The sequence below is a fragment of the Pinus tabuliformis genome, chromosome 1_2 (assembly GCF_031772625.1).
Source record: "Pinus tabuliformis cultivar Carrire ecotype Pingquan chromosome 1_2, CPIR1, whole genome shotgun sequence".
NCBI lineage: Eukaryota > Viridiplantae > Streptophyta > Pinopsida > Pinales > Pinaceae > Pinus > Pinus tabuliformis.
The window spans coordinates 417,501,307-417,516,879 of NC_142298.1; positions in this window are offsets into that span (position 1 = coordinate 417,501,307).

Here is a 15,573-nt window from a genome sequence, read left to right on the forward strand (position 1 = left end):
AAATGGAAATTAGCGAATCTTTTTTTGGAAAGAGTATGGAAAATTAGCCCATGGGCGAATATTAGCCCCTAAAATCTTCCCTGAGTAAAATATGCTTATATACATAATGGAAATAAAGTAGCTCGAACGATGCTAGGTTATCTCTCAGAAGAGATGTGGTGGCTACATGCATTTGGACTATGTTACAATGAGGCTCACAAGCCTTTTTATTAATTAGTAATAAAGAAAAAGCCTAAAAAACCAAATACTAACCCTAGGAGATGAAACGCCAAGAATTTGTGGGCTTCGTTGGGGTTAGTTGGGCAACCAACTTCCTGGGGTCTTAACTAAGTCATATTATCTTCATTTGGCCCATGTGATACCTCATTGGAAATATCTCTCTGAGTATTTTTTGCAAGATTTTCCACAGGTACCTACCTATGGCTATGGACCTACTACAGACCTTAAAAAAGTGTCGTATAAGGGATCAAAATAGCTTAGGAAGTTTAGGACCCAAAAAACTGCTAAAATAGTAAATGTTGTTATAATCAAGGAAACAAATAAAACTGACTAGAGGTCTAGGTGGAATAGGCAGGTGACCACCAATATCCACCTATATCACTCCATCCTTATGACATAATGGTCCCCATTACATGCAGAGCCATCATGAGGTGAGAATTTTTTTTGAACCTAGTCCCCGGTCAACCACTTGCCCTGGTGAAGGTGTTGGACTGCTTTGACAACTCGATATAGCTAGATCCTTTGTTGATGAGTATTCTTGATATGTCTGTCCATGATCCTGTCAGTTGTGGTCTACTCAATGTAGCTTGCATTGAACTTTGTTGGTGTCATCTGCTCAACAATGTTAGATGTGTTCAACAATGGAGGAAATTATGGTCACAACTGGTCCACATTGAATACTAGATGTAGACCAAGGAATGGTGGAATCTTGAGCTCAAAGGAATTATCCCCTATCATCTTGGAGATGGTGTAAGGCCCATATTGGTGCATTCAAAGGTTTCAATGGTTCCCAATGAGGTACTCCTACAAATGTAACCAAACTTTGTCACCTACCTCAAAATTATGTGGCACTTCATGTTGATCATGATGTTGCTTGTACTTAGCATTGGTTCTTTCTAATATTTCATGGACCTGCTGGTGAATGTGCTGAATGTGCTCAATCAACTTATTAGACATGGAGACTACAGACTAGACATGAGCTGAATCTGCTTGAGTAGCCTCAAATAGTAGGGCAACATCAATGGGACATAGTGGCTAGAATCCCAACCCCACCTGAAAGGTATTCAACATCCACTAGAGGCTTGACCAAAATGTACTTCGGAACCTTTTATCCTGATCTGAGATAATGGACCATGGGATCCAAAAATGTAAACACACTCATTTAAAGAAGAGCTTAGCAGTGGCTCCTGGAGTGACACTCTTTTTGCAGGAAACTCGAATGACCATCTTAGAGAATCTGTCGAAGACCACGAACACACAATTGTTTCCATGCTTAGTAGAAGGAAGGCCCAACATGTAATCCATGAAGATGGATTCCCAAGAGTGACTAGCAGTAGGTAAGGGATTATATAGGCCTTGCTTCTTTATTGTTGGTTTGACAATGACGCAAAAAGTGCAATATCTGACGTACTTCCTGACAGCCTATCAAAGTTTCAACCAATAAAAATACTTCTGCACACTGCCACTGTTTTCTCTACTCCAAAATATCTACCTAATTGATTGTAGTGTGCCTCCCAAATCATCTCGGTACGCTCGCTTGTAGGAACACAAAGGTGTCCCAGGTGGCATAACAATGCACCCTCTAGGTAAAAATATAGAACTTGCTTGCCTTCCAGGAGCATGTGGTATGTGTTTCAGAATTATGGATCGCTCTTGTAAATATTTGGCAACCCCAAAGTCACGTGTCCACAAGAGTCGAGCATAGTGGTCAACTCCATAACTGGTGTTCGGTTGAGATAGTCTGCAACATTATTGGTGTTTCTCTTCTTTTACTTGATGTTCAAATTGAACTGTTGCTGAAAACATCGTTTTGCAACTTCCCTTCTATATGAATGAATTGTAGGGATCATTGGTCTATGTGGATGATTGTTTCCTTCCCCATAATGCAATTATTCCATTATCGACGAGCCTGCACAATAGAATACATCTCTTTGTCAGAAGTGGGATACTCTTGGACTATATCTGAAAGTGTCTCATTGTGATATGTCACCAGATGCCCATGTTGGGTTAAAACTGCACCAATAGAATAGTCAAAGGCATTTTTTTCAATTTCAAATGGTTTTTGCAATTCTAGTAATGTGAGCAAATAATTTTTCTTCTACTCCACCCTTGGTGACCTGACTCAAAGGCCAAGTGATATGAGAGAATCCCAACATGAACCTGTGATAGAAGTTTTCAATATCTAAAAAGATGTGGATATATTTTAGAGTGGTTGGTGCTAGCCAATCTCGAATAACTTGTATCTTAGCTAGGTCCATATGCACAGATTTCGCATTAATGATGTACCCCAGATATTGAACCTAGGTCATACCAAATGTGCATTTCTCCAAATTGCACAAGATTTGTGTTGTCACAAGGCTTGGAGGACATGTTGGATATGGTGTATGTGTTATTCCCAACTCTGGCTGAAGATTAGGATGTCACCCAGCTACACTACCACGAAAGATCTTGTAAATGACCGCAATATGTCATCCATCAATCACATGAAGGTTGTGGGGGTATTCGTCAACCTAAAAGACATGACTAGCCATTTGAAAAGGCCCTCCTTGGATTTGAAGGAAGTCTTCAACACATCGGAGGGTTCAATTGGTACTTGGTGATACCTGAACTTTAAGTCAATCTTGTTGAAATATTTGGCCCCCTTGAGCTAGTCCAAAAGGTCGTGAATCCATGGGATTAGATACCTATTCAGGACAGTGATCTTATTCAGCACCCAATAGTCAATATAAAGTCTCATCTTTCTTATATACCAAGAAGATTTGACTTTCACATGGTGATGAACTTGGCTTCATATGCCCTTTCTGCAACTACTCCTGAGTCTGCCTCTTAATTTCATCGTTCTCTAGAATAGAGCATCGATAGATCAGTTCATTTGGTAGTTGCATGCCTAGGGTTAGAGTGATGGAGTGTTTGACCTGACAGTCTAGGGGTACCTCTATGGCTGAGGTGAATATTTCCTGGTACACTTCCTCAACCTTGTCCATCTGTTGCTGCCATGCAGAGGAGCCCCGTCTGAAGGCTGTGGATGTAGCCATATTTTTCTTCTTCCCCTGAGGGTGAAACATAAGGAAGACAAATTTCTTGGTCTGGGAAATTATCTTACTACATTACTTCATAGAGATCAAAGAGATGATGGTAGGAGTTTCTATCTCTGGTATCATGTATAACTTATTTCCCAAAGAAATAATGACACTGTGAGGCCTAAACTCATACAGAGCATGTTGCTTCCACAAGTATGGTTTGCATAATAATACATCACAAACTTTAAGAGTAGAAACATAGCACATTACCTTGTACGTGAAGGGCTTGATGCTGTAGGGAAGACAAAAATGTTGACTAACATGGAGATCTCACCCTCAGCGAAGCCACTCGATGGTGTATAGTTGTGGCTGTGGTGTGATCCATGTGCCCGACTACTTCATGACCTCTGCAGAAATAAGATTTTTTTGGCTTCCATTATCGATAATGAACTATAACACAGAACTCTTCATCCCAATTTGTGAGTGGAAGAGACGATCCCCCTCTTCTGGATCTTCGGGCTCAATATTCAAGATCTTAGTGGTGGAAACGGTGACACTATGCTCCTTATCAATAATCTCCTTCCATTTTTCATTTCCCTTGTTAGTTTCTAGATCGGAGTTGGAACATGCATCTGATTCGGAAGCCTTCATATCGACCATCAGTGACTTCCTGGCTCAACACTCACTTGTTTTGTGAGTGGAGCTCTTATGAAGCACACACCATTTCTGTGTGTCCTTTGTCTTCATGGCTTTTTTCTTTGCTTTTGGTTTGGGGGCACCTTGTTGGTTTTAACCTCGTACATAAATTACCTGCATACGAATTCTAAAACACAGAAATAAACAACGTGAGATCATAACACATAAAATACATATACATAGAGATTTTCCCGTAGATCCCAAAACCGAGACTACTAGATTGATTTTTCATGATTTTTCTCTCATATGGTACAGTACATATATATACATGCCGAAGAATCCAATACCATGGTTTGAAAACCATCACACCCAAAACCATGTGTGAAAACCACTCACAAAACCATAGGTAGGTTCGCCCAACTAATATAGGGTCCAAAAAAAAATTTCCTAGGGCGCTACCCGCCCCCCTCAAACCCCCTGGATAGGGGAGATGTCGCCCCCCCACTGTCCAATCGGCGCAACGAAGGGGGGTTTCGCCCCCCCTCTAACCCCCCGGTTAACTATGAGGGTTAGTCATGGAAAGAATATAACACAACCCAACACGCATTTCTCTTTCTTCGGATTCGCAGATCCAAAGTATCACTTCTTATGTTTAAATTTTTGCTCGATCTTGACAGCATATCGATAGGTGATGCTAAGCAGGGAGATGACCAAGAAATCCATCTCATCCTAGATGTACTTGTGTAGATACTCGCGTACTTGCGTACCAAATTCTGCTCAGAATGTATGATACCCAACTTGACGCAGCGGCAGCAATGGATTTAAATAAACCCACAATGGATCTTTACAACCCAACAATCACCCTGCCTCACTATCGGGTCCCAAAACCCTTTAAACTGATTAATCGGCTTTGTAATCCCCTTCGGGACCCAAAACCTTTAAAACTGTTTTTAAACCACAATTTCTATGTCTTTTAATGCATAAATAGGGTTATAACACAGATCAGGGTCTGACCGATCGGACGGTTAGAATCCAATCGCAGTATCGCGGTCAGCAATACGGGCTTACAACTATCGCACTTTCCACAGTCCCGATGAGATATCGCTATCGCAATCGCAGTTCGCAATGTCCCCTTTTTATATATATGTGGGTTCCATTCCGATGGCGTGATGCGATGCCAATCGGCGATCGCCCATCGCAGTGGTTGGACGTCGCTTCCCGTAAGCGATGCGATATCTGCCGGACCCGATATCACTTCAAAACATCCTCTATAATCTTTCGCGTCCACTCCTTTTATAACGTGATGCAATATGGGAACACTACACAGGCCAATGCGATGGGGTTACACGGACCCGATGAGTCCCAAATCAAACTTGATATTATTTCAAGTCCGTTCAATGATTCCGCTAAGTGTTCTTGCGCCGATTCTCTGTGTTAATGGGCTTTTCCGCTCGTAGACCCAAGCTATGCCAGATTTGCCTTAAACACAGGAATTCTTACAGTTAAGAACAAAAACACAGGCCACAACCACTTCAATCGAATCCATGGAAAAGCAAACACTCAAGCCTCCACGGCTCGTCATACAATTATGCACACAACATTAATTTTATTCATAATATACAGAAGAACAGAGTCTCAACCTTAGGCCAAATTACACAAGGAAATGACCTCTGTTACACAAAATACAATCCACCCACACACTCTGAGCTCTCACTCCACTCCAAGCCTCTCCCCCCCTCGCTCATCACATTTTTCCTCCTTTTATTACCCAAATAATTTTTCTAACAATATCTAACAGCAATCTTCTATTTTTAAGAGATCTAACAGCAATCTTCTATCTCTTAGCTCTCATGCACACCTATGCTAACACTCTATCTCTAAATCTAAAATAAGATAGTCTCTCACTTATAAATTATAACAAACTATTTGAGAAGTCCCACCCTCTCAGTAAAACTGATTTTGACCCAATAGTCAATGAATTTCACCCTGTTTAGCCACAACATGTGAACAAGCTTTCACATTGTTGGCTAATCCTGATGCTCCTGCATGAGACTCCCGGGGAAGAAAAGACTTGTCCTTCAAACTTTTAGGACTTACTCCATATCTCTGTAGTTCAGTTGTTGTCAACCAACTGGAATCTTCCACTGGCTACTCCTTCCACTTGACTAGATACTGGAAATATGTCTGCCCTCTGGTTTTCTTGGATATTCTTTGATCCAAGATAGCTTCAACTTCTTTCTTGAATGCTTTTGGTACCTGTTCCTCCCAATCCACGGTTTGAACTTCATCACCTGTAGCTTCATTCTGCAACTCGGTCTCTGCCTCTCTGAATGGATATAAGTCTGCAACATTAAAAATGGGGGATATTCCAATCCCTTCTGGCAACTCGATCTCATATGCATTGGCTGAAAATTTCCTTTTAATTTTACAAGGTCCTATCTTCTTCATTTTCAGTTTGTTATAAGTTTTTGTAGGAAATCTCTCTTTCCTCAAATATGCCATGACTAAATCTCCTACTTGAAACTCCTTTTCTCTTCTTTTCAGATCTGCTCTCTGCTTGTATCTACTGCTGCTTTCCTGCAATTTACCTTTGACTTCTTCCTGTAACTTCTGCATTTGTTCGACAAAATCTTCAGCACTTGCACTCCTGGCTTCCTGTTTTCCCAAGTCCCTAAGCTCATATACTCCTCTCGGATGCATTCCAAAGACAATCTGAAATGGACTCATTCCAGTGCTTCGGTTTGGTGTATCATTGTAAGCGAACTCAGCTTGAGCTAATGCCAAATCCCACTGTTTGGGATTCTGATATACTAAACTCCTTAGTATATTCCCCAAGCTCCTGTTCACTACTTCAGTTTGTCCATCTGTCTAAGGATGGCACGCTGAACTAAAATTGAGTTTAGTTCCTAGTTTCTTCCAAAGTGTCCTCCAGAAATGCCCTACAAATTTAGTATCTCGATCTGATACAATACTTACAGGTAAACCATGCAATCTTACAATCTCTGAAAAGAATAAATTTGCTATGTGTGTTGCATCACTAGTTTTCTTACAAGCAATAAAATGTGCCATTTTAGAAAATCTATCTACTACAACATAAATAGAATCGTTTCCTCTCTGAGTTTTTGGTAAACCCAGAACAAAATCCATACTAACAGCATCCCATGGTCGATCTGGTATGGGCAATGGCTGATATAGTCCTGTATTCTGACTCCTTCCTTTGGCATACTAACATACCCTGCATTTCTCAACAAACTTTTTAACATCAATTTGAATTTTGGGCCAGTAATAAAAAGCATTCACCTGAGCGAAGGTTTTATCTTGTCCAAAATGACCAGATAACCCTCCACTGTGCTTCTCCTTGATTATGTTCTCCCTCATGGAACATTTGGGAATACATAACTTGTTGCTTTTAAATAACAGGCCTCCTTGAATAAGGTAGTCCATCCACTGACTTTTGTTATGGCTCACTGGATTCTGAACTGTTGTGTAGATGTCTCTAAAATCCTCATCATCCTTGTACATTTCTATCATTTCCTCAAAACCTACAACACCCACTTTAAACTCTTGCAAAAGAAAATTTACCCTACTCAATGCATCTGCTACTTTATTAGACTTACCACTTTTATGCTTTATTACAAAAGTGAAACTTTGCAGAAATTCCACCCATTTGGCATGCTTCTGATTTAGCTTTGGCTAGTTATTAATAAACTGTAAAGCGTGATTCTCTAAATATAAGATGAATTCCTTTGGCAGTAAGTAATGCCTCCACTTTTTCAATGCTTGCACAATAGCGTAAAACTCCTTGTCATAAGAAGAATATTTCTTTTTGGCATCATTTAGTTTCTCGCTAAAATATGCTATCAGTCTTTACTCTTGGCTCAGTACCGCACCAACTGCTACTCCACTTGCATCGGTTTCTACTTGGAAGACTTTCTTGAAATTAGGCAATGCTAGAATTGGCTCTTCTGTTATCTTCTTTTTCAGTAGATTAAAGTTTCTGTCCGCTGCTTCTGTCCATCAAAATGGCTGATTGACCTCCTTGATTGTCTCAAGGATTGGTGCACAAACTTGACTAATCCCTTTTATAAACTTTCTGTAAAAAATAGCAAGTCCATGGAAGCTTGTTACCTCAAATACACTTCTGGGAGTAAGCCAGTTCCTGATTGCCTGTACCTTCTCCGAATCCATCTTCAAGCCTTCTTTGGAAACCACAAATCCTAAGTACACCAGCTCCTCTTTCATGAAACTACACTTCTTTAAATTGATTAGTAGGTTTTCCTTCTGTAGAGTTTTCAGGACCAACTTCAGATGTTCTAAATGCTCCTCTTTACTTTTGCTAAAAACCAGAATATCATCAAGGTAAACAATGACAAATTTACCTGCATACTCCTTCAAGACCTCGTTCATTAGTCTCATGAATGTACTAGGTGCATTAGTGAGCCCAAAAGGCATCACTAACCACTCATACAATCCACTATTTGTTTTGAAAGCCATTTTCCATTCATCGCCTTCCCGAATCCTGATCTGATGATACCCGCTTTTCAAATCTATCTTAGTAAAGTACCTAGATCCACTTAAATAGTCCATTAAATCATCCATTCTGGGCAAAGGAAATCGGTACCTGATTGTTATCTTGTTGATAGCTCTGGAATCTGTGCACATGCGCCATTCTCCTCCCTTCTTCAGACTAAGTACCGTTGGCACAGCACACGGGCTCAGACTCTCTCTGATCAACCCTTTGTCCATCAGTTCCTGTACTTGCCTTGCAACCTCTACGTTTTCCTAGGGAGTTAGTCTATATGCAACTTTATTGGGTAGACTTGCTCCTGGTATTAAGTCGATATGGTGGCTAACACTTCTAACCGGTGGTAATTCATTCGGTAATTCATCCACGATGATATCCATAAAATTATCTAACACAGCTTGAATTTCTTCAGGAAAATCATTTAAATTCGTAGAGGTTAAGATTACCTTGGGCCTCCCTATGATAGCGAAGTGCAACTCCTCGCTTTTGTCGACCTCCTGTAGCAATTCTTTACCACTTATCAACATGATACTATTTTCAGGCAGTCCTTTATCAACATCATTCTTCACTGGCAACAACGTGTGCTTAGTTCCATCCTTCTCTATGGTATATGTGTTCCTTCTCCCATCATGAATCGCTTTCCGGTCAAATTGCCATGGTCTCCCCAATAATATATGACATACATCCATGGGCATTATGTCACATAGGATTACGTCTTTGTATGTGTCGATCTGCATTTCCACATTACATTGCTCTGTCACAATGACTTGATGGCCCTTCTGTAACCAAGACACTTTGTAAGGTGCAGGATGTGTCATCCTTGCTAACCCAAGCTTTTCCACCATCTCTGTGGACACAAGATTGTCAGTACTCCCACTGTCAATTATGACCTTACAGCACTTACCCTTTGATTTACATGTGGTTCTGAACAAGTTCTTCCTTTGCACAGGTTCTCCAGTCTCCTTTTCTGCTCTAAGAAAAGTTCTTCTAAATAGCAGTGATTCACCTTCTTCAGGGGGTTCTTCTTTCTCCACAAGTTGAGGTGGTTCTGGCTTTGCCTCAGCCACATTTTCACCCCTCTGGCTTGCTGATTTGTTATGAGGACAGTCCCATGACATGTGTCCCCATTCTCCACAGGTATAACACCTAACATCTCTCCCTCGCCCTCTTCCTCTGGGCGCGAATCTTCCTCTACTAGATTCACCCCTCTGTGGTGATCTGCTACTCGAACTTCCTGTTTCATGTTGATGTTGTGTTCCTCTGGATCTGGCAGCTCCTCTACCTCTCACTGAGCTCTTTCCTCTATTCCTTTGACTCTGTTTCCTCAACATTTTCTCCTCTGCCTTCACACTTGCTTGATAGGCATCCTCAACAGTTCTCAAACTTAACAAGCCAATCTCATCTTGTATCTCATACCTTAACCCATTTATATATCTAGCTATTTTTTCCACATCATCTTCTACATGCCCTGCTCTAATATTTAATCTATAGAATTCTTCTGTATACTCCTTAACAGACATTCCTTTCTGTTTCAAATTTTGCATTTGCTTAAAAAGATTCAAATAGTAGTCTTTAGGCAAAAACTTGGCTTTCAGTTTACTTACCATTTTATCCCATTGCTTGATCTTAGATTTCCCTTTCCTCGTTCTTGATGTCTGTACCTCGTCCCACCAGATGGCTGCATGACCCTTCAATCTGGTGACTGCAAACTTCACCCTCTTATTCTCCTCAACCTCTTCATAGTCAAAGTATTGATCTATGGATCTGATCCAATCCATAAGTTCCTTCGCATTCAGACTCCCTTCATACATAGGAATCTCCATCTTGGGTTTGCTTCCAACTTTTTCCAGCATCTTGAGGACTTTGGCAGTTTCATTGTCTTCTTCTACTTCTCCCACATCTGCAGCAGATTCTTCTGAAGAACTCTCAGCTCCATCATCAAGTGCTCTTCTTTGGGTTGTCTCCATTGTCTCCATTCGTTCACGTAGACTCCACACTTCTTCCAACAGAATTGCATTTAGTTCTGGTCTTCCTCGACCAATTCCTCTTCTTGGTGGCATCTTCGCTACAAACACCTCGTTCTTCTGCTCTGATACCAAAAATTTGACGCAGCGGCAGCAATGGATTTAAATAAACCCACAATGGATCTTTACAACCCAACAATCACCCTGCCTCACTATCGGGACCCAAAACCCTTTAAACTGATTAATCGGCTTTGTAATCCCCTTCGGGACCCAAAACCTTCAAAACTGTTTTTAAACCACAATTTCTATGTCTTTTAATGCATAAATAGGGTTATAACGCAGATCAGGGTCTGACCGATCGGACGGTCAGAATCTAATCACGGTATCGCGGTCGGCAATACCAGCTTACAACTATCGCACTTTCCACAGTCCCGATGAGATATCGCTATCGCAATCGCAGTTAGCAATGTCCCCTTTTTATATATATGTGGGTTTCGTTCCGATGGCGCGATGCGATGCCAATCGACGATCGCCCATCGCAGTGGTTGGATGTCGCTTCCCGTAAGCGATGTGATATCCGCCGGACCCGATATCACTTCAAAACATCCTCTATAATCTTTCGCGTCCACTCCTTTTATAACGTGATGTGATATGGGAACACTACAAAGGCCAATGCGATGGGGTTACACGGACCCGATGAGTCCCAAATCAAACTTGATATTATTTCAAGTCCATTCAATGATGCCGCTAAGTGTTCTTGCGCCGATTCTCTGTGTTAACAGGCTTTTCCGCTCGCGGACCCAAGTTATGCCAGATTTGCCTTAAACACGGTGATTCTTACAGTTAAGAACAAAAACACAAGCCACAACCACTTCAATCGAATCCATGGAAAAGCAAGCACTCAAGCCTCCACGGCTCGTCATACAATTATGCACACAACATTAATTTTATTCATAAGATACAGAAGAACAGAGTCTCGGCCTTAGGCCAGATTACACAAGGAAATGACCTATGTTACACAAAATACAATCCACCCACACACTCTGAGCTCTCACTCCACTCCAAGCCTCTCCCCCCTCGCTCATCACATTTTTCCTCCTTTTATTACTCAAATAATTTTTCTAACAATATCTAACAGCAATCTTCTATTTTTAAGTGATCTAACTGCAATCTTCTATTTTTAAGAGATCTAACAGCAATCTTCTATCTCTTAGCTCTCATGCACACCTATGCTAACACTCTATCTCTAAATCTAAAATAAGATAGTCTCTCACTTATAAATTATAACAAACTATTTGAGAAGTCCCACCCTCTCAGTAACACTGATTTTGACCCAACAGTCAATGAATTTCACCCTATTTAGCCACAACATGTGAACAAGCTTTCACATTGCTGGCTAATCCTGATGCTCCTCCTGCATCACAACTTCATGCAAAGGATATGAAAAGTATTTGTGAACTCTGGCACATTTTGGTCCCTTCACTGCGGCATCATCGTCCACTTTATCTATTTATCTTCATAGCTCTCGACAGGGTAATATTGTTCCTTGATGGAATATTGGAAAGAATTCCAATTGGGTGTGGCTGAAAACAGTAAGGATTCCCACTTGCCCTTTTGTTAATAGTAGGTTTCTGACCAATCCTTAACATGGGGGGTAGATTTGAGAAGTGTAAAAGTAATATTTTCCCGATTGGAAAATTCATGAACCAAAAAATATCCTTTCAACATTTTTAAGAATCTATCTACGACATATGCATCTATCCGCCCTTCAAATATGGGCATATCAAATTTAACTTGTGCCTTAAAAGGATTAGCTCCTCCAAAGTGGTTGTTGGATGAAGATGTGTGGGTAGTTGTTGAAGGATTTGGGCAAAGTTATCCATCATCGTGTTCCTCTGTCATTCAAGGTTTTCCTCAAGAAATATTTTCAAAGGATCTCCTCCTCCATCGTCTTTCTTTTCTTCTGCCATGGGCAGTCTTCGGGGTTCTCAAGGTTGGTATTACAAAGGTTCAACCAATTTGAGCTCTAACTCCTTATACTGTGACCTCATTTGGGACATTCAAAGAAAAACAGAGAAAGAGCTATGATACCACTGATCTAAAGTTATGCAGGAACACAAAAAAAATATAGATATAAACATAAACACATGGATTCAATAGAAATAAAACTTCATTTCATTAATATCAAATAACTGAAATCTACTTACACACACAGTGGAAATAAACTAACTAGGGCGATTGTAGCTTATTTCTAAGAAGAAATGTGGTGGCTACATGCATCTAAACTATGTTACAATGAAGCTCAAGGAAATTTTTATTATTGAAAAACAAATAAAAACCTTAAACAACCAAAATGCTAATCTGAGGAGATGAAACACTAAGAGTTTGTGGACCCTATTGGGGTTAGTTGGGCAACCAGATTCCTAGGGCCATAAATTGGTCATAATATATTTCTCTAGCACATGTGATAGCTGAGTGGAAATATCTCTCCAAGCACTACAATATTTTCCTTAGGCCATTTCCCATGGAAATCAGACTACTTCAGACCTCAAAAAAATGTTGTTTAGGGGGTCAAAACAGCGCTAGAAGTTGAAGACCTGAAAAACTGCTAAACATAGTAAGTGATGCTATAATCAAGGAAACAGATGAAACTGCTCGAATGTCTAGGGGGAATAAGAGGGTGGCCACCAATATCCATCTAGATCAAGCCCTATAGAGCTTGGGTAGGAACCAATCTAGTGATGGTTAGTGTAACACCCTCCTCCCACATCTACCCAAGCAACTGACCAGCCGAGGTAAACATGCAACGAGAAGCCACTATGATAGGATTTGACCTCCTAAGTCACATTAAGGAAGTGGAACTGATGGAAACACACCATAAAACCTTCAACATCAACTACAAGACCCTTAGGAATAGATCCAATACTTTAAAGAGCTTGCCCTTGGGTCTCATTGAAATTTTTGACAACTTAACCCTCATTCGCTCTCATGCTATAGACATGAAAGTGTCAAGAAACCCAAAGTCGCTCTCATAGGATTTCCCGCCAGCGTCCAGAGACTAAATTCGTTGGTGCAATGCCAGTGTCACTGATATTTGAGCCACGTTTTTAGGCCGAGAGCACATGTCACTCCCTAGAATATCATGACACATTTAGAATACTAAAAGAATATGGAAATTATAGTACTAAAGAAAATTCTTGAATAAAACCTTGATAGACCCCTACTAACCAGGAAAGACATTTCGTCAAAGATGTCACGAATATGCAAAATACAGGTGTAAACAGCTTCTGAGCATAGGGGTCTCATACTTAGCTGAGAATCACTAAGAACCATTGATGCCTCAACACATAAACTGCCATTCCATCAATTAGGTAATAGATACATTGATCATTCAATTAGAAGAAAAAACAAGGTGAAACCCATACAATGTTGTTGTCATAAACCACATACATAACCAACATATAGTAGCAGAAATAATCATGAAAGTACAAACATATAGACCACATATAATCCATCAAAATTCTCATAGAAATACAAGGAAAAGTAACCTTTCATTAATGATGCAAAATCCAAACTCAGGATGTGACTTTCACGTTCCACTCTACTGTAGAATGGCTCAGCCAAATATCTCTTCATATATTCACCCCTGTGCCATATTCCAAGCATCACTATGGGATCTCATAGAACACATCAATCAAAACTCATCTAGGGCTTCCAGAGGCCATCCACCTCAACCCATCAAACAGTGATTCACCACCTAGTTGGACATCACCAAAACCATCATCAGATTGGTTTCCATCCAAGACTTATAGGGCTTCCAGATAATTTTTCCAACCAAGGCTTCTAGGACTAGTAACTCAACTCACAACTTATATAGAGCTTCCAAAGCATTTTTCCAATAAGGGATTCCTGTACTAGTAACTCAACACATCAAGGTCTACCAGAGAATTTTTCCAACCAAGTCTTCTGACACTGATAACTCAAGCCAAGCTATTATGGGGCTTCCAGAGCATTTTTCTAACCAGGGCTTCCAGGACTAGTAACTCAACTCAAGCTGTTACAGCGCTTCCAAAGCATTTGTCCAACCGAGGCTTCTATGACTAATAACTAAATCCAAGCTAAGGAAACATGAGAACCAACAAACAAAAAAAACAATGAAAGTAAACCCACAATCACCATGGCTATCTAAGCAATGGCAAGGCTAGGTAATCCACTGTCAATCTCGTACATGCTCCATGCCAACGACAAATCACAACCAAAAATCCACATGCATATGCCATGCATGAAAAAACTAGTGAAGGAAAAATAAACACAACTCGATACCTGCAAGAAAATATGATGTAGTTGTTGATCTCGATGCCTTCTTGCGCTTTCCTTATCTTTTTTTTCCTCCTTTCTCCAAGAATCCAAGTATGCCACACCCTCCAAGATTGCTCCGAGAAAACTCTAAGTCTCCAAGTGTATGAGAGAGAGAAAATAATGAGAGAGCCCCAAAACTGAACTGACTAAAGGTTACCAACTGATCCTCAAAAGCCTTTTTATGGGTGAGGCCTCTATTTCATTCATTTTCAATTATTTTCCTTCATGTTCCTCCTCACATGTAACGTGTGACCTTTCACCTCCCTTTTCTCCTAATTTCCATTATTTTCATAAATAAATGTGCCAAAAATTCCATTTTGCTTTTCGAAAGCCTTAGGTATTGCATTTGCCAATTTCCTTAGCCATAAAAAGTCACAAGTGATCTCCATCACTACACTAGTATAAAATGGCTAATTGGTTACTAAAAAAATGATTAAAATTTGCATATAAATCACCATTTTTCATTCAATGACCAATAGTGGCTAATTTACAGTATCTTATAACGCGACCAACTTTTAGTCGTTTTTAGCTTACTCATTAATTGGTTGTCTCAATTTTATTATCTAGTAGTATATTTAGTTATAAATTTGGTCATTAATTTAGTCATTAATTTCCACAATTAATGACCAAATATACAACAAAATATATTACTATATGATCACCCGCGAAAACCAATTAACAACCAAAAAAATATGACCAAAATGTTGGTAGTGTTATAAAATACTGTAAATTAGCTACTAACAGTGATATATATGCAAATTTTAATCATCATTTGAAACCAATTAATAACCAAAGAAATATGACTAAATTTTGATCCTGTTATAAGATATTGTAAATTAGCTACTAATAG